Here is a 27,908-nt window from a genome sequence, read left to right as displayed (position 1 = left end):
TCATAAATGATTATTGTCAGATAAGAGAAACTCCTAGATAGGTCTTGATAGTACTCTGAGTGGATTGAATTGGATTGTATATGATTGATCTTTGTCTAAGCCTTATTCTTACTTCAGACTTATGACATTCTAATTGAGTTCCTTACTCTTGATTGAGTTACTTGAGTTGATGTTATTATACCCTATGTATGTTTCATTATTCCATATTACATACTCGTACATTTTACGTACTGGCATTCATTTTAGCCTGTATTATTTAATGATGCAGAGACAGATTTTGGAGATCATCAAGAAGTGCGCCGTTGAAGATCTGTTCACATTCCAGCTGATTGGTGAGTCCTCCCTACTTTCAGAGGATGCCACTATTTTATCATTTAGATTTTGAGTTAGACTTTTCTTTTATTTTGATTTTGGTAGCCATGAACCTGTCATTGGCTCTATCTAGATAGTAGAGATATAGGCTTTATAGACTAAATAGTGATGAATTTGTTTTGATATCTTTAACCCTTGATTAGCTGTCTTTCAAACTATGTTTCTAATTTGAATGATTGAGATTACTGATTGAGATAGCGCACTAAGATTTGTTTTTCTCTTAAACTAAGTCTTTCGCTGAATGAATGGATGTATGATCAGGCCAAGTGATTCGCTTGGGAGCTAGTTTCTGAGTGCTGGTTACATCTAGGCTACTATCTTGGGGTGTAACAAACTTTGTATCGGGCACAGAGTTCAAGATTCTTAGGAAGTCAATAAAGCCGTGTCTAGTAGAGTCTTACTTATGGGTGTGTTGTGCACCACACTTATAATCAGGAGGCTATATAAGTAGGAATTGTTTCACTTCTTTCATATTCTGAGTTCGTGCGATAGAGTTTAACTCTATAAAGGTTCCCTTCTAATTCGTGCATTGATCAAATCTGTTTGACTACCCCTCATACTCAAGGTGGTTGGAACAAAAAAAACTCAGATTCTTATTGATAAGTTACTTTCAGATAAATTATTCAGAGGTTAAATACACTGCACCAAGCTTGAGAGGAGCCGATTAGTGTGCACAAGTCTATTGATTTGAAAGAATGCACCCTCATTCATATAAATCGTGCGTTGAGCCAAAGCAAGATGTATTTCCATACTATCTTCTCTAAAACCTTACTTTGGATGTTACCCTCAAGAGAAAGGTTGTGTCTCTAAATGATTAGTGTCACCATTTAATGGAATGTGATTTGAGGCATGCTAAGCTTCGTAGAATGATCCTAGAGCTAAAAAGATAGAGTTAGAGGAGTAGAAACTGAATAGTAAGAGCAGTGGTTGATTGAGGCATGTACCTAGAGTTAGGTACCTATATGGTAAGCAATGGGGTTAGTAGTCAAGTCCCTTTGACTTTGACTAAAGATGTAGTAAGTATTATCTAGCTTTCATGATATGAGGTAGATGAAGAGTTGTTAGTTAGGATGAGTTAGAGTACACTTGAACAATGAGAAGAGTTTTATGTTGAGGTGTCTTTGTGTTATTAAAGACAAAGTTTAGGCATTGAACGGAAGGGAGGGGTAGTCATGAGATGATAGATCTAAGCTAGGCTTTTGATTTTAAAGAGAAAGCCCCATGTTATTTAGAGAGATATGAATATAACTAGGCAATGAGTATACTAAATGGGTAAATAGTACTTAGGTTATGAAAGGAGATGAGGTGATAAATTATAATTAGACAGACATTGAGACGAGGGTCGATTACTTGTCATGAGGTCTTAGTAGGAGAGTGTTTCTTAATTTCATTTAGTAATTGTAAATTGGTATAGTACGCAAGTAGTGTGTGATGTGCGTGTTAGTAATATACCCTAAGTTTGAATTTGAGATGAGTGGTGTGAAGAAAGAGAGGATAATATTATGAATGTGATAGGGCTAGTTTTAAGATTTGATTTAGCAGGCTTGACATGACATATGTGAGATATTAAGATATTAACTTGTGAAGAGTGTGTATTACAAATGGATGTATGTGACCCTAGATGTAAATAGTGAATTAAGGCTAAATCATTTGGTAAGAAGAGGCCTAAGATGTGTATCCGAGGTAGTATAAAGTTATATGGGGCTCTAATTTTATGAGTTTCTTTGGGTGATTAGTTAGTATCCTTTAGATGCTAATGTGGATAATGCTGGATGTGAGTTTGTCTTTCTATGTAGTATCCATAAGAATTGGGTCGAAGAGAGTTGTATATAGATAATGATGAGTCTCCTATTATATTCAAGTTTTCTTCAACTAAGTTCAAATATGTGAACCTAGAAGCTAAGTGTTAGCAGGCTAAAGAGAAAAGGTCGGATCATAAGAGTTAGAAAAAGTAGATGTATACACCAATAAAAGCAGCAAATATAGAAGGATGCCTAAAGGATAGAAGTACGTCAAGGGAAGTATCTTAGAATGAGGCCCCAATAGCAGTTTGGTATCTTCGGGTATAGTGCAGCTAGAGAGTTTAAGTGTTCTTATGAATAGTGATACTCTGTTGTGAGGAGTTGTGTTCTTATAGCTAAGTGTAGAGAATCAGTTCGCAGGCTCAGAGTAGTGACCTTCGAGCTAAGAGGGAGATGATGAGGTAATGAACCAAAGTAAGTCTTGAGTTTCAAGAAGTGATGAGTTGACCAGGATGAGACATTAATATTTTTCCATCTCTTACATTCCTTGTAATTCAGGTGATATGATACCCTATACTTGTCTTGTGTATGAGAGCCATACCCATGACTTAGACCCATGTACTTCCTATCGATTCATGTCTATGTTCCTTCAGCAATCCCGATCTTATTTCTTAAATCTACAAATTCCCAGCCATACGTTACATGAGACATGATATATGCTTTTATGTTTCGAAGTATGCTTAGTTTCATAAACCCATGATAGGCCTTAAAAGTCTAGTGAGAGCATGTTACATTATGACTGTTCTCAGATCAGATTTCTTGAATGAATCATGCTATGATTTGTCGCTCTAAGCCTTTTCAGTGATCCTTTCTTTCCAATCTTAATAGGGATATTGATGATAGTAGCTGAGTGCTGGAAGATGGGAGAGAGTGGGTGTTCCTTGTTGTGATGGTTGTGGTGTGCTTATTCCATTTAATGCTATAAAAGTAGAGAAAGAGTGAGATGGGATCTTATTGTGTGAAATAGATAGATAAGAGTATTTTGGTATACCTCTTGGTAGAAGTTAATGCAATTACCGGTGTGGAGATGCTAAGATTGACATGAGAATTCTTAAGAGATGCTGACTTCAAAGAATCCATAAAGTGGTTAGAATGATAGGCTTGCATGTGTGGTAGTCACTATGTGAGTGATTGTAGTAGGCTATTAATGATTTCTTATTGAGGGTTTCAAGTAAGGGTATTGGAATGGTTATAGAACTAGGCTTGAATGTGGTATTGATAGCATGTGGATGAATGCATGATGCATTAGGCGCTTCTTGATTTGGACTCGAGGTTGGTTGAATGAAATGGAAAGGAGTAGTACTCTTAAGATTAAATCTTCTATAGAGGTAAAGAACATGAAGCTTGTGGTCTAGATTAGCATAATTATATTATGTATAGCACCCTGTGACTTAATTTTAGGTTTGAACACAGTAAGTGCATGCAATTAGAGTTAGACCTTGATAAAAGTAGTCATATGAATCCTTGAGGGAGTTATGAGTTGCAGTCGAGAAAGAGTTGTATGTAGAAAAAAGAGCATTTAAGCTCAAAAGCTATCAGTCATGTCTCTTAATTCATAGTGGTCATACCTTTATATCAGGCTCATAAGCCTTTTTTCCAGAAGTTGTGAGAAATTTTGATGAAAATATAGGAGATTACAGCCCTCCTTTCATTTTTGCTTCAGTATCGATGTTGAAGGTAATTTTTCTATTCCTATCTCTAAGATAGTACCTTCTTGAGTATTTTCATGAGTAATAGAGTGAGTTATTCACGAGCTTGAGTCTTTGAGTTCTTTCATTGCATTTGTTCCTTCCAATGATGATATTAATGGTAATATTTCTTTTTCTTATCTTAGAGTTGATATTCATTCCGAGTTCAAGTATATGATGAGTATTCTTGAGTCCGAGTAATGATGGATTGATTGTTTGAATGATTGAGTATCTGAGTTCTTGATTTGCGCTCGTGCGTTGTATAATTTCCTAGCTTGATAATGATTCGAGGACGAATGATCCCAATGGGGAGATAATGTAACACCCAATTTTTCTTTGCCAAGACCCGAACCATTCTTCATATGCGTATAAACTCGAACTGAATGACTTCTAATTGTATATATGATGTAGGATCAATTCCTAAGTATTTAAAGTGTATTAGATGTGGTTTAGGGACATAAGAGATCTCTAATGCCAAGTCAAGCCCAAAGAATTTCTATCGGCTAAGTTTTTGTATGAGTGCGTATAAGGGTCAACTTAAAACGACCTTATCTATCAATATAAAAGGAGTTAAGTGACCTATTACCTATAAAATTAAAAGTATATGACTTCTTTCCAATGCCACCAAGATTGCATAATTTGGAATTAGCAAATATTGGTTCAAATTAAAATTTCAAAAAAAATTAACTATGGGGGAAAAAATCGGCGACGCGGACCTGTTCCGCCCTAGTTTAAATTGTTATCCGTTTTCAATTTTTGTGAGGGGATTTTAGGTCTTTTCCTCACCTTTACCAACCTAACCCACTATGTTTTAGGGCTAAAATCAGCCTCTTATCACTATCCTAGGGGAGTTTTCTTCTTATTCACCCCTAGAGATTTTGAGAGAAGAGATTAGAGATGAGAAGAAGAGCTAGGGATCAAGATCTTCAAGCTAGATCTTTGATTTTCGGTGAGATAATCTTCATTCCAGGTATGTAAAGGTTAAACTAAAGCATGTATATTATTATTCAATGTGCCCCATGATTGATAGGTTGATTTGTGAATGATTTGAGTCCCTATGATTGTGTTTCTTGAGAATTTTCTTAAATTTAACATATTTTACATAATATTGCGTAATTGATGTTTTTCAATAATTTTTTTTTTGAACAAATGATTTAAACAACTTACTTCATAAACTCTAATAGTATATTTTCTGATATTGGATGTATATGCCTAAGAATTGAGTCTAGAGCCTTGAAATTATGAATATATGATTGTGATTAGGATGTGAGCATGAATATGATAGTCTTGATGAAACTTTATAGTCCTTCCATATTTATAATTGAAACTAATTGAATGGTCTCAACTGAATGTTGTCATAAATAATTGTCCCAACTACTCTTAAATGATTGGGAATGATTGGATAATTGATTTGTTGAAAGGATTGATTGGATAGAACTGATGAACTGATAAGAGTCTATATGAGACTTATTGACTGGTTGATTTTCTTATAAGCACTGAGTGTTGGGTGGAGTATCAAGCACTGAATTGGGTTAGAGTAAGCAATAACTCAAATCCAATAACTACATAAACAACGTAGGAGAGGATTGAACTGTTAAAGTCAAATGTTTTCCCTTTAATTGTTCTGAAAATATAAGACTTAATTGATTGATTGGATCCATGATTGGATGATTCGTCCTTTACCCTGGCAAAGTATTGGACTGTTGTGGCAACAGTAATGAGCTTGTTGTACGATCAATTGCTCATAAGCAATTGTTTTCGGATAAGAGAAACTCCTAGATAAGTCTTGATAGTACTTTGATTGGATTGAATGAGATTGTATATGATTGGTATCTGTCTAAACCTTACTCTTACTTTAGACTTATGACATCCTGATTGAGTTCCTTACTCTTGATTGAGTAACTTGAGTTGATGTTATTCTACCTTATGCATGTTTCATTCTGCCATATTACATACTCGTATATTCCATGTAGACGTTCATTTGGGCCTGCATCGTTTAATGATGCACTAGAGAAAATCAACAAGCACGCCGTTGAGGATCTGTTCACATTGATACCACTCTTTTATCATCTAGATTTCGAGTTAGACTTTTCATTTATTTTGATTTTGGTGGCCATGAACCTGTCATTGGCACCATCTAGATAGTAGAGGTAGAGGCTTCATAGACCAGATAGTGATGAATTTATTTTGATGTCTTTAACTCTTGATTAGCTGTCTTTCAAACTATGTTTCTAATTTGAATGATTGAGATTGCTGATTCAGATAGCTTACTAAGATTTGTTTTTCTCTTAAACTAAGTCTTCCGCTGAATGAATGAATGTGTGATCATCCCAAGTGGTTCGCTTGGGAGTCAACAATGATTTTCGAGTGCCGGTTACGTTTTGATCACCCTCTCAGAGCGTGACAAGTTCATATATCATTAAAAATAAATCTTAATCATTAATTTGTCAAAATAACAACAAATCTAAGGAACTTATTTTGCAAGAAGAAAAAGAAGTAGCAGAACGACCTTTTATCTCAAGTTTTTTAATATTGAAAATAAATTCAATAATTTCAGAAAAAAGTAGATATAAGTTAAATGCGCCATGAAAATTGAAAGTTTTACCCAAATTGAGGGACCAAAATTGAATTATACATGAATACTACGGATAGGAATTCTGTTATACCCAAACACTAGCCAGGGCCTAGGGGTGCCATATTTGTACAAACACACATAAGATTGCAACAAAAGAAAATGTTCAAATTTGTAGTGTATTATTTTCTCCATTTCTAAATAATTGATATTTTAATTATTTTATTTGTTTTAAAATAAATATTGTTTTAAAGTTTATGAGGGAAGTATGGAGAACATTCTTAAACTTGAGACGAATTATTAGTTTCGTTCCCATATTATTTATAGTCTTAAAAATACTCATCTACTTGACTAACTAAACTTAAATACACACTCGATCTGCCACATGGCATAACAAGTGATTTCAATTTTTTGTAGGAACATGTGATTTTTAATAAAAAATTGAGAGAAGTGTTGAAAACACCCCTGAACTTGGAGAGAAGTTTTAGTTTCGTACTCGAACTATTGACAACCTTAAAAACAGTACCCCTCTACTTGACTAATTAAACTTAAATAACCACCCCCACCCCGATCTTGACACATGAATGAAATAAAAATTGCACCCAATTAGATTTGTTTTCCTATAATTTTTTCATCCGAAATAATATATCCACAGTATGATTAAAAAATAATCACGTAATCATAATTCTTACAATAAATATGTATAATGACTAATAGAAATAGTTGGAGCATGTTTAATTAATAATTTTGTATTAAATTAAACAAAGAAAAAAAAGTTAACTAAACTAATTCCTAGTCCCTTGAGACTGAAGACCATAATGACACTCCTTCAATTCCTTTAAAAACATCTTATTATTAAGACATACACTTTCGAAGAAGATGAAGGATCCATAATAAGAAAACTGATGGAAAAATTGATGTCAAAGATCAATCGATGGTCTTTGTGTATTTACACCAAAGTAAACAACTTAACAATAAGTTATATTCATTAAACAAGTCTTATGGAATTTTCTGATTCTTTTAATCATTGTTTTTATTTGAGAAAAAAGGGTCATGGGCCGGTATATTATTTTCGGGATTGATAAATTTTAAGAAAAAAATTTTCTAACGGAGGTAGGTTGGAAAATATCTAACGGGAGTGGATTTTTTATTTCATCCAATAAGAAAATGACAAGTAATAAATAATATTTTAAAAATAAAATAGCGATGAAGTTGTTAGTTTCGTCCCTGAATTTGGCGAGAGTTATTAATTTTGTCTCTAAACTATTGACAGCCTTAAAAACACACATTTACTTGACTAACTGAATTTTAAAACACCCTCTCATGTCATACAATATGTTTATGTATATGCCACATCAACATAAAATTTCACGTGTACGTGTGAATAACACGTTTATGTGTAAAACATGAGAGGAGTGTGTTGAAGTTCAGTTAATCAAGTAGATGAGTGTTTTTAAGGTTGTCAATGGTTCATGAATGAAAATAATAATTCGTGCCAAATTAAGGAGTGTTTTCAATACTTCTCTCAAAGTTTTAAGAAGAAATCAATCTCATTAATCCAAAACTACCCTTGTTTGCGTAATCAAGAACCATTAATTGGCATTTCTTTTAATTCATGACATTTAATCACAATAATCACAATATTTTATATCAAAAGGAGTCTAATTCCTCGTTTCAAATTGAAGTTTTAATGACAATTACTTACTACTTTAATATCCAATGTCAACTTGGAAAGAGATAAACTTTGATTAGGGGTAAGTTAATAAGAGCATATTCTTATTTTAGAAGTGAGTAGTTATTTTAAGAGGTGTGTCCATTTGTTTTGAAACGGAGGGGATATGTCGTATGATAAAGTATACTTTATATCATTTATTAGGTTTAATTTAATAAAGTTTGTGAGAATATTATTACTTGTTATTCCTATTAATTGTGCGGTGAAATTTTCAATGAGTTAGGTTTAATTGATTAGGCAAATAAAAGGTGCATTTGAGTTAGAATAAGGCTCACCTCTCATAGGATTAACTATAGCGAAAATTAGACAAAATATTCATTGGGTTAAATTTTTTAATTAAAAATAACCTAATTATCATTTATCACTCAAAATGTACATTCAAATCATTTTATTTCAGTCGAAGTGCACTTCACACATTTTGTCTAAATCTTTTCTATAGTGATATGTGAATACATATACATCTACGATATACATCATATATACTCGATTATATACTATTTATACACTATTGAGACAATACATAATTATTTATTTATACAATATCAATACATGACATATACATTCTATATACATATAATTATTTTTGTTGATATTTTTTATCACCTGTACAATTAGGTAATAAGCCCCTAACTATATTTAAAGCACAATCTATTATATAGTCCACCTCCATAACCCCTCCCAAATGATTTAATGAGTGGTAAAACTTTCAAAGAAGTTAAGTATATTAATCGATTTGGCTGATAAAGGTTCATTTGATTTAGACTAAGACTCACCATTCATAGGAATTGGGATTAACTATACTTAAAGCACAAGCTATTATGTAGTCCACCTCATAACCCCTCCCAAATGATTGATTGAATTTATTACAATTAACAATTTATATCTGTTTCTTTTCTAGTGCTTTATAATAAAGCTAATTACATTTTATAAAGATTAAAATTAGATAAGAAGAAAAGAACTAAACTATTTAGAGTTTTTGACATTTTATAATTAGAGAAAAAGGCAAAAAAGGAGAAAAAAAAGATGATTTTCTTTTGATGAGTAGGTATCGTGTTACCTGAATTGGTTTTGTTCAATTGTTCTCCCCTGATTTTGTATTTTTATAAAGTAATTAATAGTGTTCTTTAATTACTAAAAAGACTATAATTTAAAGCAAAATTCTAATAGTCAAATATTTCCTTGATCTGATTTTACAAATTACAGGAGATAAATTTATATATAATGAAAGTTAGTTATTTTTGCATAGATCAACTTTATGAGGTAAAATGATTTGGTATGCCCTAACGTAATCTCAATCCTTTCTATTTTGCAACTATACATTTAATATTATTTGTTTGGTTCTTGATGATATGAATCAGGAATTTCCTTAAAAAATGATTTGATTTTTTTTCTTTGCTTCTCTTTTGGATTTGAGAAAATTTAATTATGTTATGTTGATAACAAGGTTCTTCTTTCCTCTTTAACTCATAATTAAGTACTCTTTAAAGTTTTATTTGTTTACTTAGATTCATCTTTCTATTTTAATTTGTTAGCAAAGTTAATTTATTGTGTTTTCATGTTCGAATCTAGAAGTTGAAAAGTAAGTCAATGTATATATATATGCTACTTAAAGAAAGTATGTATATATCATTTTGTAATTACACATATCAACTTTTAATATGCATAATAAAAGAGTGTGAGAATGTAAAGTTAATTTTTTGAAAATACAATTTAATTCATAAAAAAATTTCACTGGCAGTTTCACTGTAAAGGACCACCGTAGCGGTACCTATCCCGTATAATTGTAACAACCCCTAAAATGTTGTATGTCGGTATTTCAATTCTCGACGAAAATAATACATCCTCTGTATTTTGGGCATACCTTTTCATAGGTTGGTCCAAATTAGGTGATTCAAATTTCTGAGTAACCACAACATCAATACCTACAACTTTCATGAAGAACACATCTTACGATTCGGAGTATAAGTAGATCAAATAAATTAATCTTTACAAGATATAGTGTTGTGACGGAATTGAGTGTTTATAGAAGAAAATTCATATCTCACTGTAGGTTGCTCCAAATTAGTTGATTCTTTAACGATATGAAACTAGACTTCCATATCTACAATTCTTATGAAGACACCAAATCTTAATAAGGAATTTATCTTATTCAAACGCAGCTTCGAAAACGAGTATTCTGTTAAAAAGAACTCATCTTACCTACCATGGAAACATCTAGATACAATTGACATCATTCATGACATAAATTGTCCTCTATTTAACATCATCCATGACATCAATATATTTCATTAAATTTTCAGATTTTTTTAATAATTATTTTATTATTGTTAGGTCTTTCTTTCCCACCTATAAATACCCACCTTATTTTCTCATTTTATTCATCAAGCTTTCTTAAGCATTTCTTCTCTCTATATACTTCTTCTCAAATATAGTTTTAGTTTTAGTAGTATAAAAATACTACTCCGGTTATTCTTATACTCCGGGTAGTACACAAAACGCTCCGGCGAGAAGAAAAGACTAGGGGTCTAAGAGTGCTCCAATTCGGAGTAAACCTTCGGATTTAAGGTATGTAAGGCTTTCATAACATTGGATTGAGTTCGTCCATGCGCTCAATATTTAAATTCATTATAATTGAGTTATAGTTGAGTTTTATCCAAATCTTGAATTCTAAATAAATTAATTCTTCTTCTATTGAATTTGATATATTTATGCATTAATATTATTATTGTTATCTCTCATATTATTGGAATTATTATTCATGGCTACTTTCCCATGAATCCTAATTGATTTGATGTTCATGAATATTTTTATACATATTTTGAGTAAAGATGTTGGCTTTTTTATTATTTTCATTGATAAAAAGAAAGTTATATGAATTAATACTATATATGTATTTTATTGAGTTTTGAAAGAGCAAAAGAGTTGAGTTTGAATGAATTTGAGCAAATGATTATGTTTTGATGAGATGTAAATGATGTTTTTGGAAGTATAATGATTGATGAACATGAAATGAGATGAGTTTGATGATTTAAATTAAAGTCCAATGAGACTAGATGATGAGTTTAATATGAGCACATATTTTGGGAGTAGTATTGAGCACCGAGTTGGGTAAAAGTTTAATTGACTCAAACTCCAGAACTACGTAGCCAGCGTAGGATGGAGGCTATGCCTCTTAAGTCCCAAAAAGAGGACTTTGATGAGTGGATCCAAGATGGTGATGTCCTTTACCCTGGCAAGGTATTGGATGGATGTGGCAACGACATCGCTTCGTTGTATCATCGCTAGCTCATAAGTGATGGTTGTCGGTTAGAGAAACTCCCAACTGAGTAAGCATTGCTTATTACTATTATTTTTATTATTATATTTTAAACTTGCATTACATATTTATGTTGAGATGATGTTGAGTTCTGAGCTGAGTTTTCTTGAGAGGAGTTTCTTGATATCTGTCCCTACCTTTCTGCCATTTTACATACTCGTACATTCCACGTACTGATGTCATTCGACCTGCATCATTTTATGATGCAGATACAGGTGTTAGAGATCCTCAACAGGCGCATCGTTGAAGATCATTTATTTTCAGCTATTTGGTGAGTCCTTCTTGTATTCGAAGGAACTCCTTATCCTTTTATTATTGTTGAGTGTGATGTTTCTTTTGAGGTAGCCATGAACATGTCATTGGCACCATCTAAGAGTATTAGAGGCTTCATAGACAGAGTTTTGATGATGTAATCGGAGTAGTTCTCCTTAGAAACTACTTCTTCTAAGAATTATCTATTTTTCCTTTGATGATGACAAGCCCACATTAGTATTCTTAAGTCTTCCGCTGATGAATAAATAAGAAATGAGACCAAGTGGTTCTCTCGGAAGCCATAAATGGTTTCTGAGTGCCGGCCACACCTAGGGAACTCTCTCGGGGCGTGACAAACTTGGTATCAGAGCACAGAGTTCAAGAGTCCTAGGGTGTCTATGAAGCCGTGTCTAGTAGAATCTTATTTATGGGTGTGTCGTGCACCACACTTATAATCAGGAAGCTATAGGACATTAGGAATTATTTCACTTCTTTCATAATCTGAGTTCGTGCGATAGAGTTTAACTCTATAAAAGCTTTCTTTCTAATTCGTACGTTTACACGTTTCAGACATGCCTCCTAAACGATCAGCTAGTCAGAGGAATGCTGCCAGCACTGAGGTTCCACAGTCAGTGATGCCTCCATGGAGAACAAGGGGCCGACCTGCAAGGTCTACTGAGGTACCCCAAGTACCTACTGTTCAGACCACTCCTACTTCTGAGGAAGATTTTCGAGGAGCGATTGCTATTCTCACCCAGTTGGTGGCTGCTCGAAATAGTAGCCAAAGTTTACCAACTCCTAGCTCTAGTTATCAAGAGCCGTCTGCTGCCACGAGGATCAGAGATTTTCTGAGAATGAATCCACCGGTCTTCACGGGTTCCAACGTTGATGAAGACCCCTAAAATTTCATTGATGAGATGTGGAAGATACTAAAAGCGATGCATGCTACAGAGATCGAGGGGGTTGAGTTGGTGTCTTATCAACTTAAGGATGTGGCAAATGTCTGGTATAACCAGTGGGAAGAAAGTAGAGGTGAGGATGCAGAGCCTGCTCTTTGGGATGAGTTTGAAAGAGCATTTCTTGATAACTTCTTTCCCCAAGAGCTACGTGAAGCAAAATTGAAGAGTTTGTGAACCTCAAGTAGGAGAGTATGACTGTGAAAGAGTATAGTTTGAAGTTTATTCAGTTGTCCAAATATGCCCTAGAAATGATTCCTCATATGAGGTCTAAGATGAGAAAGTTTGTCTCTGGCCTAGGCAAACATGTAAAGAAAGAATGTAAGGCAATGCTAATGATTTCTGACATGGATTTTTCTAGATTGATAGTGTATTCTCAGCAGGTTGAGGATGACAAGAAAAACGACCGAGAGGAACACCTAAGCAAGAAGACTAAGTCTGCTGGGCATGAGAATGAGCAGAAGCAAGGGAAGGGTAACAAGTCTTTCTTTCAGAAAAGGTCTTCTAATTATGCACCTTCCCCAACAAATGCTTTTACACCTAATACTAGGTATGATCAGAGATCGCTAAGTCACCAAAACTTTCAATCTCAAGGTTCTCAGTCCCAATTAAGTATGGCTCAAGGTTCTAGAGGAAAACCACCATGTGCTAGATGTGGGAGGCTCCATTTGGGAGAGTGTCATGTGGGCACCAATGCTTGCTATGGATGTGGAAAGATAGGTCACTTCCAGAATGAGTGTCCTTCAAAGAGGCAGGGAGATGGAAGTAGTAGAGCTCAGTTTTCTTCTGCAGCTCCACAGAATAGAGGTAACCATAGAGGTGCAGCTTCAAGAGGAGGTGGGGGAACCAACCGTCTGTTTGCTATGGGTAGTCGCCAAGACCAAGAGAATGCACCCGATGTTGTTACTGGTATGCTCCGAGTCCTTTCTTTTGATATGTATACATTACTTGATCTGGGTGCTACATTATCTTTTGTGACTCCTTACTTGGCTAGTAAATTTGAGATCCTTCTTGAGTGTCTTCTTGAGCCTTTCAGCGTGTCTACTCCTGTTGGTGATTCTATCTTAGCTGAGAGGGTCTATAGAAATTGTACTGTGTCAATCTATCATAGGGATACCATGGCTGACTTAGTTGAGTTGGACATGGTTGATTTTGATGTGATTCGTGGTATGGACTGACTTTATTCTTGTTATGCTTCAGTTGATTGTAGGACCCGAATTGTCAAGTTTCAATTTCCAAATGAGCCTATCTTAGAGTGGAAGGGGAATTCTGTAGTGCCTAGGGGTAAATTTATTTCCTACCTTAAGGCCAGAAAATTAATCTCTAAGGGATGTATATATCATATAGTCTGAGTCAAAAATATTAATGATCAGACTCCATCTCTTGAGTCAGTTCCCATTGTGAATGAGTTTCCTGAAGTCTTTTCTGAGGATCTACCCGAAATCTCTCCTGATAGAGAGATAGACTTTGGTATTGATGTCCTTCCTGATACATAACCTATCTCCATTCCTCCTTATAGGATGGCTCCTGCTGAGTTGAAAGAGTTGAAAGAACAACTGAAAGACCTCCTAGATAAGGGGTTTATTAGGCCAAGTATCTCACCTTGGGGTGCTCCTGTCCTATTCGTGCGAAAGAAAGATGGGTCCCTTAGAATGTGCATTGATTACCGACAACTAAACAAGGTCACCATTAAAAACAAGTACCCTCTCCCTAGAATAGATGATTTATTTGACCAACTTCAGGGTGCCACATGCTTCTCTAAGATAGACCTCAAATCAGGCTATCACCAGTTGAAAGTGAGAGAATGTGACATCCCGAAGACGGCTTTTCGAACCCGCTATGGTTATTTTGAGTTTCTTGTTATGTCCTTTGGATTGACAAATGCTCCAACAGCTTTTATGGACCTCATGAACCGAGTATTCAAGCCATACCTAGATACGTTTGTAATTGTCTTCATCGATGATATTTTGGTCTACTCTAGAAGTAAGAGTGAGCATGCTAATCACCTTAGGATTGTCCTTCAAACTCTTAAGGAGGAGGAGTTGTATGCTAAGTTTTCAAAGTGTGAGTTTTGGCTTGAGTCTGTAGCATTCCTAGGCCATATTATATCTGGGGATGGAATCCAAGTTGATACTCAAAAGATTGAGACAGTTAAGAACTTGCCCCGACCCACCTCTCCAACCGACATAAGGAGTTTCTTAGGTTTGGCTGGTTACTACAGGAGGTTTGTTGAGGGATTTTCATCCATATCCTCACCATTGACTAAGCTGACTCAGAAGAAGGCTAAGTTTCAATGGTCTGATGCTTGTGAGAAAAGTTTTCAAGAGTTGAAAGCTAGATTGACTACTGCTCCAGTACTATCCCTACCCGAAGGAACGGATGGTTTTGTAATCTATTGTGATGCTTCAAGAGTTGGGTTGGGATGTGTATTGATGCAGAAAGGTAAGGTCATTGCCTATGCCTCCAGGCAGCTTAAGACTCATGAGAGAAACTACCCCACTCATGACCTTAAGTTAGCAGCTGTGGTATTTGCTCTTAAGATCCGGCGTCACTATCTTTATGGTGTACATGTGGATGTGTTCACAGACCATAAGAGCTTACAGTATGTATTCAGCCAGAAGGAGCTGAATTTGAGGAAGAGGATATGGCTAGAGTTGCTCAAGGATTATGACATGAGCATTCTCTACCACCCAGGTAAAGCAAATGTAGTTGCTGATGCTCTTAGCAGGTTATCTATGGGGAGTACAACCCATGTGGAAGAGGAAAAGAAGGAGTTGGCAAAGGAAGTGCATAGACTTGCGCGTTTGGGAGTTCAACTTATTGACTCTAATGAGGGTGGTATAATAGTACGAAATGGAGCTGAATCATCTCTAGTTACAGAGGTGAAAGAAAAGCAAGATCAGGATCCCATTCTTCTTCAACTGAAGGATGAGGTTCACAAGCAGAAGGTAATGGCTTTTACCAAAGGGGGAGATGGAGTATTGAGATATCAAGAAAGATTATGTGTTCCAAGTGTTGATGGTATTCGGGAGAGAATCATGAAAGAAGCCCATAATTCTAAGTATTCCATCCATCCAGGTTCAACAAAGATGTATCATGACTTGAGAGAAGTATACTGGTGGAGTGGAATGAAGAGAGATATAACAGAGTTTGTGTCCAAGTGCCCGAATTGCCAACAAGTTAAAGTTGAGCACCAAAGGCCTTGTGGAGTGGCTCAGAATATAGAGATCTCGGAATGGAAGTGGGAAATGATCAATATGGACTTCATTACCGGTTTACCACGAACCCGCAAACAACATGACTCTATTTGGGTGATTGTGGATAGGATGACCAAATCGGCCCATTTTTTGCCGGTTAAGACTACCAATACTGCAGAGGATTATGCCAAACTGTATCTTAGAGAGATTGTTAGACTGCATGGAGTTCCTTTGTCTATCATCTCTTATAGGGGAGCTCAATTTACTGCTCAGTTTTGGAAGTCATTTCAGAAGGGCTTGGGTTCAAGAGTGACCTTAGTACTGCTTTTCATCCGCAAATAGATGGCCAGACAGAGCGTATGATACAGACTTTGGAGGATATGTTAAGAGCCTGTGTCATTGACTTCAAAGGTAATTGGGATGATCATTTACCTCTTATTGAGTTTGCATACAATAATAGTTTCCATTCGAGTATTCAAATGGCTCCTTATGAAGCTCTATATGGGAGGAGATGTAGATCACCAATTGGTTGGTTTGAAGTTGGTGAAGCTGAGTTGATTGGACCAGACTTGGTTCACCAAGCTATGGAGAAGGTGAAAACCATACAAGAGAGGTTGAGGACTGCTCAAAGTCGCTAGAAATCCTATACTGATGTTAGAAGAAGAGATTTGGAGTTCGAAGTGTACGATTGGGTATACTTGAAAGTTTCACCCATGAAGGGTGTGATGAGATTTGGAAAGAAAGGGAAGCTTAGTCCCCGCTACATTGGTCCTTATCAGATTATAAGGAGGGTAGGTAACGTAGCCTATGAATTGGAGTTGCCCCCAGAATTAGCTGCTATTCATCCCGTGTTTCAAATCTCTATGCTTAAGAAGTATTTGGGAGATCCTTCACTTGTTGTCCCAGCTGAGAGCATTGGGGTGAAAGAGAGTTTGAGTTATGAAGAGATTCTAGTTCAAATTCTTGATCGTCAGATTCGCAAATTAAGAAATAAGGAAGTGGCATCTGTCAAAGTCCTATGGCGAAATCAATTTGTTGAAGAGGCTACATGGGAAGCTGAAGAAGATATGAAGGCTAACTATCCTCATCTATTTGTGCCTTCTGATGACGATATTCAAGGTAATATTCCTTACTTCTACCTTTGAGTCGATGTTTATTCTTGAGTTTGAGTCATTGACCATTTGAGTATCGGAGTTGATGTATTGATGATATTCATTCTTTATGTCTCCTATTTTCATCTTCATTCGAGGACGAATGATCCCAAGGGGGAGATATTGTAACAACCCCTAAAATGTTGTATGTCGGTATTTTAATTCCCGACGAAAATAATATATCCTCTGTATTTTGGGCATAACGTTTCATAAGTTGGTCCAAATTAGGTGATTCAAATTTCTAAGTAACCAAAACATCAATACCTACAACTTTCATGAAGAACACATCTTAAGATTCGGAGTATAAGTAGATCAAATAAATTAATCTTTACAAGATATAGTGTTGTGACGGAATTGAGTGTTTATAGAAGAAAATTCATATCTCACTGTAGGTTTCTCCAAATTGGTTGATTTTTTAATGATATGAAACTAGACTTCCATATCTACAATTCTTATGAAGACACCAAATCCTAATAAGGAATTTATCTTATTCAAACGCAGCTTCAAAAACGAGTATTCTGTTAAAAAGAACTCATCTTACCTACCATGGAAACATCTAGATACAATTGACATCATTCATGACATAAATTGTCCTCTATTTAACATCATCCATGACATCAATATATTTCATTAAATTTTCAGATTTTTTTAATAATTATTTTATTATTGTTAGGTCTTTCTTTCCCACCTATAAATACCCACCTTATTTTCTCATTTTATTCATCAAGCTTTCTTAAGCATTTCTTCTCTCTATATACTTCTTCTCAAATATAATTTTAGTTTTAGTAGTATAAAAATACTACTCCGGTTATTCTTATACTCCGGGTAGTACACAAAACGCTCCGGCGAGAAGAAAAGGCTAGGGGTCTAAGAGTGCTTCAATTCGGAGTAAACCTTCGGATTTAAGGTATGTAAGGCTTTCATAGCATTGGATTGAGTTCGTCCATGCGCTCAATATTTAAATTCATTATAATTGAGTTATAGTTGAGTTTTATCCAAATCTTGAATTCTAAATAAATTAATTCTTCTTCTATTGAATTTGATATATTTATGCATTAATATTATTATTGTTATCTCTCATATTATTGGAATTATTATTCATGGCTACTTTCCCATGAATCCTAATTGATTTGATGTTCATGAATATTTTTATACATATTTTGAGTAAAGATGTTGGCTTTTTTATTATTTTCATTGATAAAAAGAAAGTTATATGAATTAATACTATATATGTATTTTATTGAGTTTTGAAAGAGCAAAAGAGTTGAGTTTGAATGAATTTGAGCAAATGATATTTTGAGCAAGATGTTTTGATGAGATGTAAATGATGTTTTTGGAAGTATAATGATTGATGAACATGAAATGAGATGAGTTTGATGATTTAAATTAAAGTCCAATGAGACTAGATGATGAGTTTAATATGAGCACATATTTTGGGAGTAGTATTGAGCACCGAGTTGGGTAAGCGTTTAATTGACTCAAACTCCAGAACTACGTAGCCAGCGTAGGATGGAGGCTATGCCTCTTAAGTCCCAAAAAGAGGACTTTGATGAGTGGATCCAAGATGGTGATGTCCTTTACCCTGGCAAGGTATTGGATGGATGTGGCAACGACATCGCTTCGTTGTATCATCGCTAGCTCATAAGTGATGGTTGTCGGTTAGAGAAACTCCCAACTGAGTAAGCATTGCTTATTACTATTATTTTTATTATTATATTTTAAACTTGCATTACATATTCATGTTGAGATGATGTTGAGTTCTGAGCTGAGTTTTCTTGAGAGGAGTTTCTTGATATCTGTCCCTACCTTCCTGCCATTTTACATACTCGTACATTCCACGTACTGATGTCATTCGACCTGCATCATTTTATGATGCAGATACAGGTGTTAGAGATCCTCAATAGGCGCATCGTTGAAGATCATTTATTTTCAGCTATTTGGTGAGTCCTTCTTGTATTCGAAGGAACTCCTTATCCTTTTATTATTGTTGAGTGTGATGTTTCTTTTGAGGTAGCCATGGACATGTCATTGGCACCATCTAAGAGTATTAGAGGCTTCATAGACAGAGTTTTGATGATGTAATCGGAGTAGTTCTCCTTAGAAACTACTTCTTCTAAGAATTATCTATTTTTCCTTTGATGATGACAAGCCCACATTAGTATTCTTAAGTCTTCCGCTGATGAATAAATAAGAAATGAGACCAAGTGGTTCTCTCGGAAGCCATAAATGGTTTCTGAGTGCCGGCCATGCCTAGGGTACCCTCTCGGGGCGTGACAATAATTGTCCCCTCTATGGTAAGGGGGCCATCTATGGCGCAAAGGGAACGCTATAGCGGGCCCGTCATCCCCGGAGAAGCCAAGAATCCCAAACTTGATTTTTCCTTCTTTTTTTGGTCCTTTCAACATAGATCGGGCATGGGAGAGGGGGGAGGGGTGTATGACTTTTATACCTTGTTTTTAGGATGATTAATACCCCAAATCAAGCCTCAATGGATTGAATATTTTTAAAAATAATTGTTCATCTATCCACTCATTTTCCGAGTTCAATACCCCCATGAACTCTGTAATTCTTACACCTAGAATGCTATAGGAGCGTTGGAAACGTAAATGTCACGATCTGAATATACACTCTAGTTATGACACGGTGCTTGGAATCATGAATGGTCCCGAGCTAACCCTTGATATAACATATCAAATCATACCATAAGGAAACTAAGGCTGAAGCTAAATACATATATATAACAAAAGGAAATCCATGAATTGAAATACTAATGCCTGAAATATAGCCTCTACTGTTTAGAATAAGGAAGTATGTTGCTGAGATATGCCCCCCAACTACCTTCAGAAAATGTCTAAAGACAACATAACAGAAATCTAACTATTAAATCCATGGAGTCCCCAAATGCCTAAATGAGGAGTTTCTTATAATCGAAATATACCATGTGAGCTCATGATATTCAATAGCTAAACTAGTTGGGAGGGCTTCTCTATACCTTTCCAAAGTATAGAACATTATCTTATCTATGTGTATCCATTAGTCTGTGCCTCTTAAGGCCATATGGAGATGTCCGACCAAACGGTATACTCAAGTCCTACGATAGCACATAGTTATGGGACTTGGATTTTCTAAACTCGTATCCTCTCGGTGCTTAATGGTCCTTCCAAAAATACATAAAATATTTATTAATTCTCATAAGTCTTATCTTAAAATAACCTGAATTGAGGTTGGAATTCATATCATGCAAATTTTCATGCTTAAAAGCCATAATGTTCAAGGAACCATAGAAATCAAGCTAAATCAGTACAATAAAGATTTAAGACAAAAGGAAAATAATGAAAACATAAATTAATGAAGAAATATCATAACTTCATAAAAATCCCTAGAATATTAAGAATTCTTGAGAATATTAATACTTTAGACATGAGAGTAAAGGGATAATCTCATTGAAGCCTTATATACCTGAATTTTAGGAATTCTTGGAGAAGAGCTTTGGGCTTGAAACCGTATAGCTTAAGCTTGAGAAACCCTACTATGGAGTTCTTGGATATGAAGTTTGGAGAAAAATCTTGATTGAAACCCCTAGAATATTTCTTGAAGAAAATATTATACTTGGAGCCTTTAGATCTTGTGAAACTGGAGAAATCCCTTTTTTGAAATTCTTGATCTTTGTGAGAATGAGAATTAGGGATTTTGAAAGTTGTTATACGTATAGGGATGTTATTAGGTTATAAGATAGACATAGGAAAGTTAATTGAGAGTAAACGGTCAAGAATACCTTTATGTAAACGTAAGAAGACCATAAAAACAAAGGAAATGACTTTTTAATGAATTTTGAAAGTCAAATCAGAGATTTGGAGGTCCCATCGCTAAAATATTCAATGGATGGCCAAAATATGAATTTACATCGAGAAAATATTCAGAGTCTGAAGACTTGGGCCATTTCGGCAATACTTCAAACTATTCGCTGACCTGTCGAATTGTCAAGTGTCATCGCCGAATTTTCTAGTACAGACATGTCCCAGTAAAATAATCATAACTTTCTACTCTACACTCAGATTGATGCAAACTTGATGGCGTAATAAAGAAGAATCATATAACTTTAATTGGATAGTCATGGGTCACCTAACTCTTTATATGCTGAGAGATTTAATTATTTGAAGTTGACCCTTATATGAACTCATGCGAAAACTTAGCCGATAGAAATATTTTGAACTTGGCTTGGTGTTTGATGTACCTTACAATCCTAAACCACATTCAATACATTTATTACACTTGATAAAGGACCTTAAAATATATTTACAACTTAAAAATTATTGGATTTGGATCTATACACATACATAGGATTGTTGGAAACTTTGCTTAGAAGTTACATGGCGTTATAGTAAAAGAAACTAGCATGCTTTGAAAAACTCATTTTCATACGAAATTGTGTATCGTGCCCAAATTACTCCTCCTCTCTCGACTATCGTGGGGTCATCATAAGTAATTTGATTTAGTTGAATTTTTATTTCCTAATGATTACTCGCAGTCTATACAGGGACGAATAGTTGATAAATTGATATCTAATGTAACGATCCATCCTGGCGTTATTAAAAATATCCATAATAAGATGCCTAAATTTGAAATTTGGTATACCTAATTGAGTTAAGTCGGAATCCACCCCACTTTGGCCAACAACAATATTCTTTTATGCAAGGAGAATGAGAGACACTGCCTAGGACTGTTATAACAGTCCCTTTGTTATAGCAGCGACCGTTGTAACATGCCCTTGGCCGCCATAGCAGCACCCGACATTGGCTTGCCAACGAATTTTAATCCCTTCTTTTTAGCCCAAGTTTAAAAAGGGTTGTCTCCTCCTAAAAACTTCCTACGGCTATTCTTATGAGAAAAATATTGACAAAAGAGAGACAAAGCTCTCAAGAAGCACGTCTCCAAACCTCGTGTTTGCTAAATATTCCTTGATCTCATTGGGGCAAAACCCAAAGGATGAAATTTGTGCGTTCTGTAATAGCAACTTGGTGTCCAGGTAAGCTATGGTTTATGAGTAGTAGAAATATATATATATATATATATATATATATATATATAAATCACAAGTGATCCATAACTAACCCTTGACATATCATGTCATATGAAAACTAAAGCGGAAGATCATAACTGGAATATATTTCAAAATAAGTCTATTATAACTGCATATTAATGTCCAAAAGCCTCTAAACTGAATAAGATAATTTATCGGAACAAGGTCACCAGCTAGTAATAAAACAATTCTGAAATAAGATAGAAACAACTTAGCTATGTTCCCTAATGAGGAGGACTCACCAACTACTGAGCTATGAACTGTTATTCTCTATCCACGAGCCTGGAATGATCATTTGTATCTACATCACATAAAAAATGTAGCCCATAAGTGGTATGCGATCAGTATAGAAAATGTACTAAGTATGTAGGAATAAAACTAAATAACTTGAATCATATTCATATAATAAGTTGTGAGAAGGACCATAATAAGTCTTTCAATTATATGTAAATATCAACTAAGGAAAAATGCAGTGAATGACCAGGAATAAATATTCTTGAAAGAGAATATATATATGAGGCCATATTTTCTGAAAATCATATCTGAAGTAATGCTATCTGAAATCATATAATAATTATATCAAGTAAAATATAAAATAAAGTTAGATCTTTTACGTGAGAATTTCTTACAACTGACATAAATCACGTTAGCAACACGTAGTCCAACAGCTAACCTAGTTAGGAGGGTTGCCCTATACCTTGCCAAGGTATAGGACCTATCTATCTAATGTGGATCTTCTAACTGAGCCTCAAAGAGCTAAAGAAGTTGACCGAGGAAGCGACATACTCAAATCTTACGATGGCAAGTAGTTATGGGACTTGAATTTTCTAAATCCGCATTCTATCAGTGCTAAATAATCCTGCCATAATAATATGTTCATACTGATATGCTGATAAATAGATAAATTGTATGTCTGTATGAATAGCGTATGAGACTAAGTTCAAATCTTTCTTTCTAAAATCATATATACTGAAATTTCTTTCTAAAGTATAACTTCCATGAGAAAATTTCTAGAACATGCATATCTTGTGATTTCTCAAAAATAGCTTTCATATTAATATAAAGACTCCAAAATAATACTTCGAAATATAAGCTCCATGAATCATGAACAATATCATGTCAAGAACTAATAAGGATAGCAATGGAAAACCTTATCAGTGTAAGAAAGAAGTACAATAGTCAAGAATTCACAATCATGAGTAAATAGTTCAAGAAATGATGTAATTTAGATCATAAATATGATGAATTTGAAAGTGGGTTTGATAACCCTAACTATGTAATTAAATTCATGAAAATTGAGAAACTTTAGACATGGGGATGAAAGAAATTCCTCATCAAAGTCCTATATACCTAAATTTTAAGAATTCTTAGAGAAAAACTTTGGGCTTGAAATGTTATAGCTTGAACTTGAGAAACCCTTCTATGAAGTTCTTGGATATGAAGTTTGAAGAAGAATATTGATTGAAAACTGTAATGACCCAAATTGTCGTTAGTTGAGATTAGAAAAAATCGCAAGAAAAATTTAATCAACTGGGTCCCACCATCCCGCCAGAACGGGATGGTCCCGCCTTAGCGACGTCATCAAAGTGGGAATACTGCCACCAGAATGGGAGAACGTGGGACAAAACTTAAGTTGCGATTTTTTTATTTCCTCTACTTTTTCCAAAGGTAAGTTATAGTCGATGGTTACTACAAAAATCCTCCAAAGTCTACTCTTGACTTGGAAAGAAGAGAGGAAAGAAGCTTAGTACTGGAAGGTCTTTAACTGGTGGAATTCAATGCTGTCTTGTCCGTAGGACATTTGGAACCAAATATTTCAACCCCATTATCTCTTCATAGTTGCTTGGCACCTAGGTAGGCTAAGCTTTTCTTATATAAGTAGTTCATCTATACCCATTTTGTAGTATAGAAGGGAATTTAATGAGAAATCGTATAGCTAAGCTATGGGTCACGGGTCATAGGCAGAAATTTAGGTGACATTTGTGGTCTAGCTTGAAGTGACCTGGGTAAGAAAGTTATGTAATGATACGAAGAGGATTTGACTGTGATATTATGGTACTCAGACAGGGGAAATTGTAAATAGCATAGCCGTTTGGGTAAAACCAAGTGGATACTTGTGATAAACCTTAGGGGTTAGTAACCTAGATGATGGTTTATTTCCGGTATGTATTTTATGTACTTATCAAATTGCCTTATACTGGCCTATTTTGATGAACTCATGCTTGTGATATAATGTGGCTTATTGTTGGTAGTTGTAGTTGATTTGCATATTTGGATCGGGTTTTATGTTCCGATACATAATTGGATTGAGTATCACATTTCGACACACTCTTGGATCGGGTGTTACGTTCTAACACGTTCTTGGATCGAGTGTCATGTTTTGAGATATATATGACTGAATTAGGTCCCCTGAGAGGGCCAAATGTGTGTGTGGATGGTCCCATGAGAGGACCTGATGATAACTATATTTTGTGTAATAGTGAGGTTAGCTGTAAATGAGCTAGGAAAAAAGACTTATAAAGGAACTCTTTGAGTTATGGATGTTATTTATAAAAGAACTGCGAGTCTGTATAGAGTTATTCGAGGGTAAGATGGTGGACCGTGTTAGGTCTCAATGTGATAGATATAATTTATATGATATATATGACATTCTCTATTTTTAAGTGTAGGGGTGGATGTCGATTGTTGGTAGGGAGTATTCCTGTTTGGGTTTACAAATTAAGATAGTGGTGGTAATAGTGATTACCTAGAATTCAGAGTTAGATATAAGGGTGGTTATGGGATGTCTAGGATGTTGTGTTATGAAATCATGGGATCAAGACTAGTGATAGTTGTATGAACCATTGAGTGGCCAAGGTGGTGACTGATAACTATTAGAGTGAAGGGAGTAATAGTATGGTGGGCCCAGAACCCACAGGTCTCCAGCTGGTAAACCAGATTTGATAGCGAATCTGTGGTTAGTAGAGTGGTGAAACTGTAGGTGTGGGAGAAAGGAGTTTTATAGCAGGTTTGAGTGGGCAAGCTTATAAGGCTTAATCGTATGATCTCTCTTATTTACATGTACCTATATTATCGGTGGGTATTAGATTTATCGATGATGCCTACCAGTACATGTTTGTACTGATATCATTCTTGCTATGCCACTTGGCATAGTCTAGTTGCAGGGTCAGTGGAGTTTCCTAAGTGAAGGCGAAAATAATCTTCCGACAACTCCTACTTTTCGTTTTTTGTGGTTGGAGCTGTGTCTTTCATTTATATTATATCTTAGTTCTGTAGATCTGTTGTACCTGTTTTAGATTAGTATCCTTGGGGGCTTTTGTATTAATTGTATAAACTGAATTAATATAGTCTTATCTAGAAATTTTTGGCTTAAATTGCTTATGTTTGCTATAAATTTTGCAACGTTTTCATAGAAGGGTTAAGGTTTCTCCTACTTAGGATGTGAAGTGGGTGCCCGTACGGCCCGGTGGATTAGGTCGTGACAAAAATCCTAGGATTCTTGAAGAGAATCTTAAACTTGGATCCTTTAGATCTTGCAAAAATGCAGAAATTCCTTCTTTTTTAAGTTGTTGATCTTTGGAAGAATAAGAATTAGAGATTATGGGAATTGTTATACATATAAGGATATTATTAGGTTGTAATATGGACTTAGGAAAGTTAACTAAGAGTTAAAGGACAATAATACCCCTCTTAGAATGTAAGAAGGCCAGGAAAATTAATAAAAATGACCTTTTAATGAATTTTGTCGGCCCAATCAGCAATTTAGAGGTTTCATCGCCAAAATATTCTGCGGATCTCCAAAGCCCTCGCCAAAGGGGACTTTGGATCGCCAAAATTAACAATTTCTGAAGGTGTTGGACCACTTCGGTGATGCAATTTGGCGATACACCAATCTATTCGGTGATACGCCAAACTATTCAGCGATTCACCAAATTGACAGGTGTCATCACTAAATTTTCCAGTCCGGACATGTTCGAGTAAAACAACCATAACTTTCTACTCCAAACTCAAATTAATATGCAGTGGGCATTGGAAAGAAGACTCATAGAATTTAAATTGATAGGTTGTGGGTCACCTAGCTTTATATTCTAAGGGATATAGTTGTTTGAATTTGACCCTTTTAGGATCTCAAGGACAAACTTAACTAGTAAGGAAACTTTGAACTCGACTTAGTGCTAGAGGTTCCTTATTACCCTAATTGACATCTAGTACACTTTCAGCACTTAGAAATTAATATTAACATATACATAAATTAGAAATCATCAGGTTCGAACCAATATATATTATAGAATAGTTTGAATCTTTACTTAGAAGTTGTGTGCTGTGTGTGGGGTGTGTGTGTGTGTGGGGGCGGGTGTTAATATGTTATTGTATGAATTCCGTGATTGTTTCTTCTTATTGGTGTGACTTATGTGATGATTTATAGGGTAAACATACATAAATGGTAACATTAGAGGAATTGCATGAACTAGTAACGTAGGAAATAAACTTAATTATACTAACGAGGATGAACTTGCCATAGTATTATCATGAGAGTGTAATATTACTACTCAGTTATTGCTAGCTTGCTGATCACAACGAGGGAGAAATTTTCTAAAGTTTTAGCCCCTTTCCTTGTTGTTTTCCTGTAAAATGAACAAAAAAAGTTCTCTGACCCTGCGGGGATGGAGCGAGAGAAGTTTTTTGAGAATGAAAAATGAAGGTCACGGCGAGACGAGCCCTTTATCATTACGATATGTGTCAAGTGGAAGTGCAGTGATGTATGCAGCTGAGGCATCCTTAATTGGAGTTTAGACTTGACTTAGTGTCACAATCCTGGTCCGCCATGATTGTCATCCACACTAACCCTCCAATGGGAGAATCGATACTACACTCCAAAAAAATCATATTTAAAGAGACAAGGCATTTAAAGTTGCAGAAACATGTTTAAATAATGAAATAAAGATTGAGTTCCCATAAACTGAAAGAATTGGCTCACCCTTGAAATCTAACAAATCAACGATCTTTTATGTGAGGTCCCTCAACAGTTGCTTGAAGATGTCATGTACTCAAAAAAGAAAAAGCAAGTGTAGTATCAGTACACAAAACAATGATGTACTGGTAAGATTATGCGGCTATTCTAGTAAATAAAATATGGACAAGTAACTACAACACAATTACACACATCTATAAAGAACACCTTACTAGTTTCATTTCAGGAATAGTACAAATACATATACGCAGGTAAAAGTCTCAGTCTCAATACTCATTCAAGAAGAGTCCTCTCATGGAACCTACATTCACTTGTTAGTGTGTCGGAACGTGACACTTAGTCCAAAGTTCTGTTGAAATATGACACTCGATTTAAATACATATCAAAACGTGACACTCGATCCAGTTATGTATTAGAACGTGACACTCGGTCAAAACATACACAATTAATCACAAATACAGTGAATAGTTTCAGCAGTCCCAACTACTAAAAATGGGTTCATTGCAAGCCATAGACAATAAAATAGTCATTTTGAATGGTTCAATTCATCCCTCCCTACTTACATACATATATGCATACAATAAAGCATCTATCAAGCACATATAACACATATGAGAAGGAAAAATCATTACCTACCTCGAACCAAGCTTTTGAAAACTCTAAACTTCTAGAGCTTTCCCTTTCCGGGTTAGTTCAGCTTATTTTTGGTTTAAAAATAGTCACACATATGAAAAAGGGTCAATAAAATGCCCTAACTTATCTGAATTATACAAAATTCCAACCCTTGGCCAAAGCCATAATCATAATGCCTAATTAAG

General features: G+C 35.1%; 1 pseudogene; it reads left to right on the top strand.

The window, feature by feature from the left end:
* The first annotated feature begins 262 nt into the window (after positions 1-262).
* The window catches only part of LOC129890442 (2-isopropylmalate synthase A-like), a 55,178-nt pseudogene continuing 27,532 nt past the window's right edge, over positions 263-27,908 (top strand).

This window comes from Solanum dulcamara, chromosome 5 (genome assembly GCF_947179165.1).
Source record: "Solanum dulcamara chromosome 5, daSolDulc1.2, whole genome shotgun sequence".
Lineage (NCBI taxonomy): Eukaryota > Viridiplantae > Streptophyta > Magnoliopsida > Solanales > Solanaceae > Solanum > Solanum dulcamara.
This window is presented reverse-complemented; position numbering and strand designations above follow the sequence as displayed.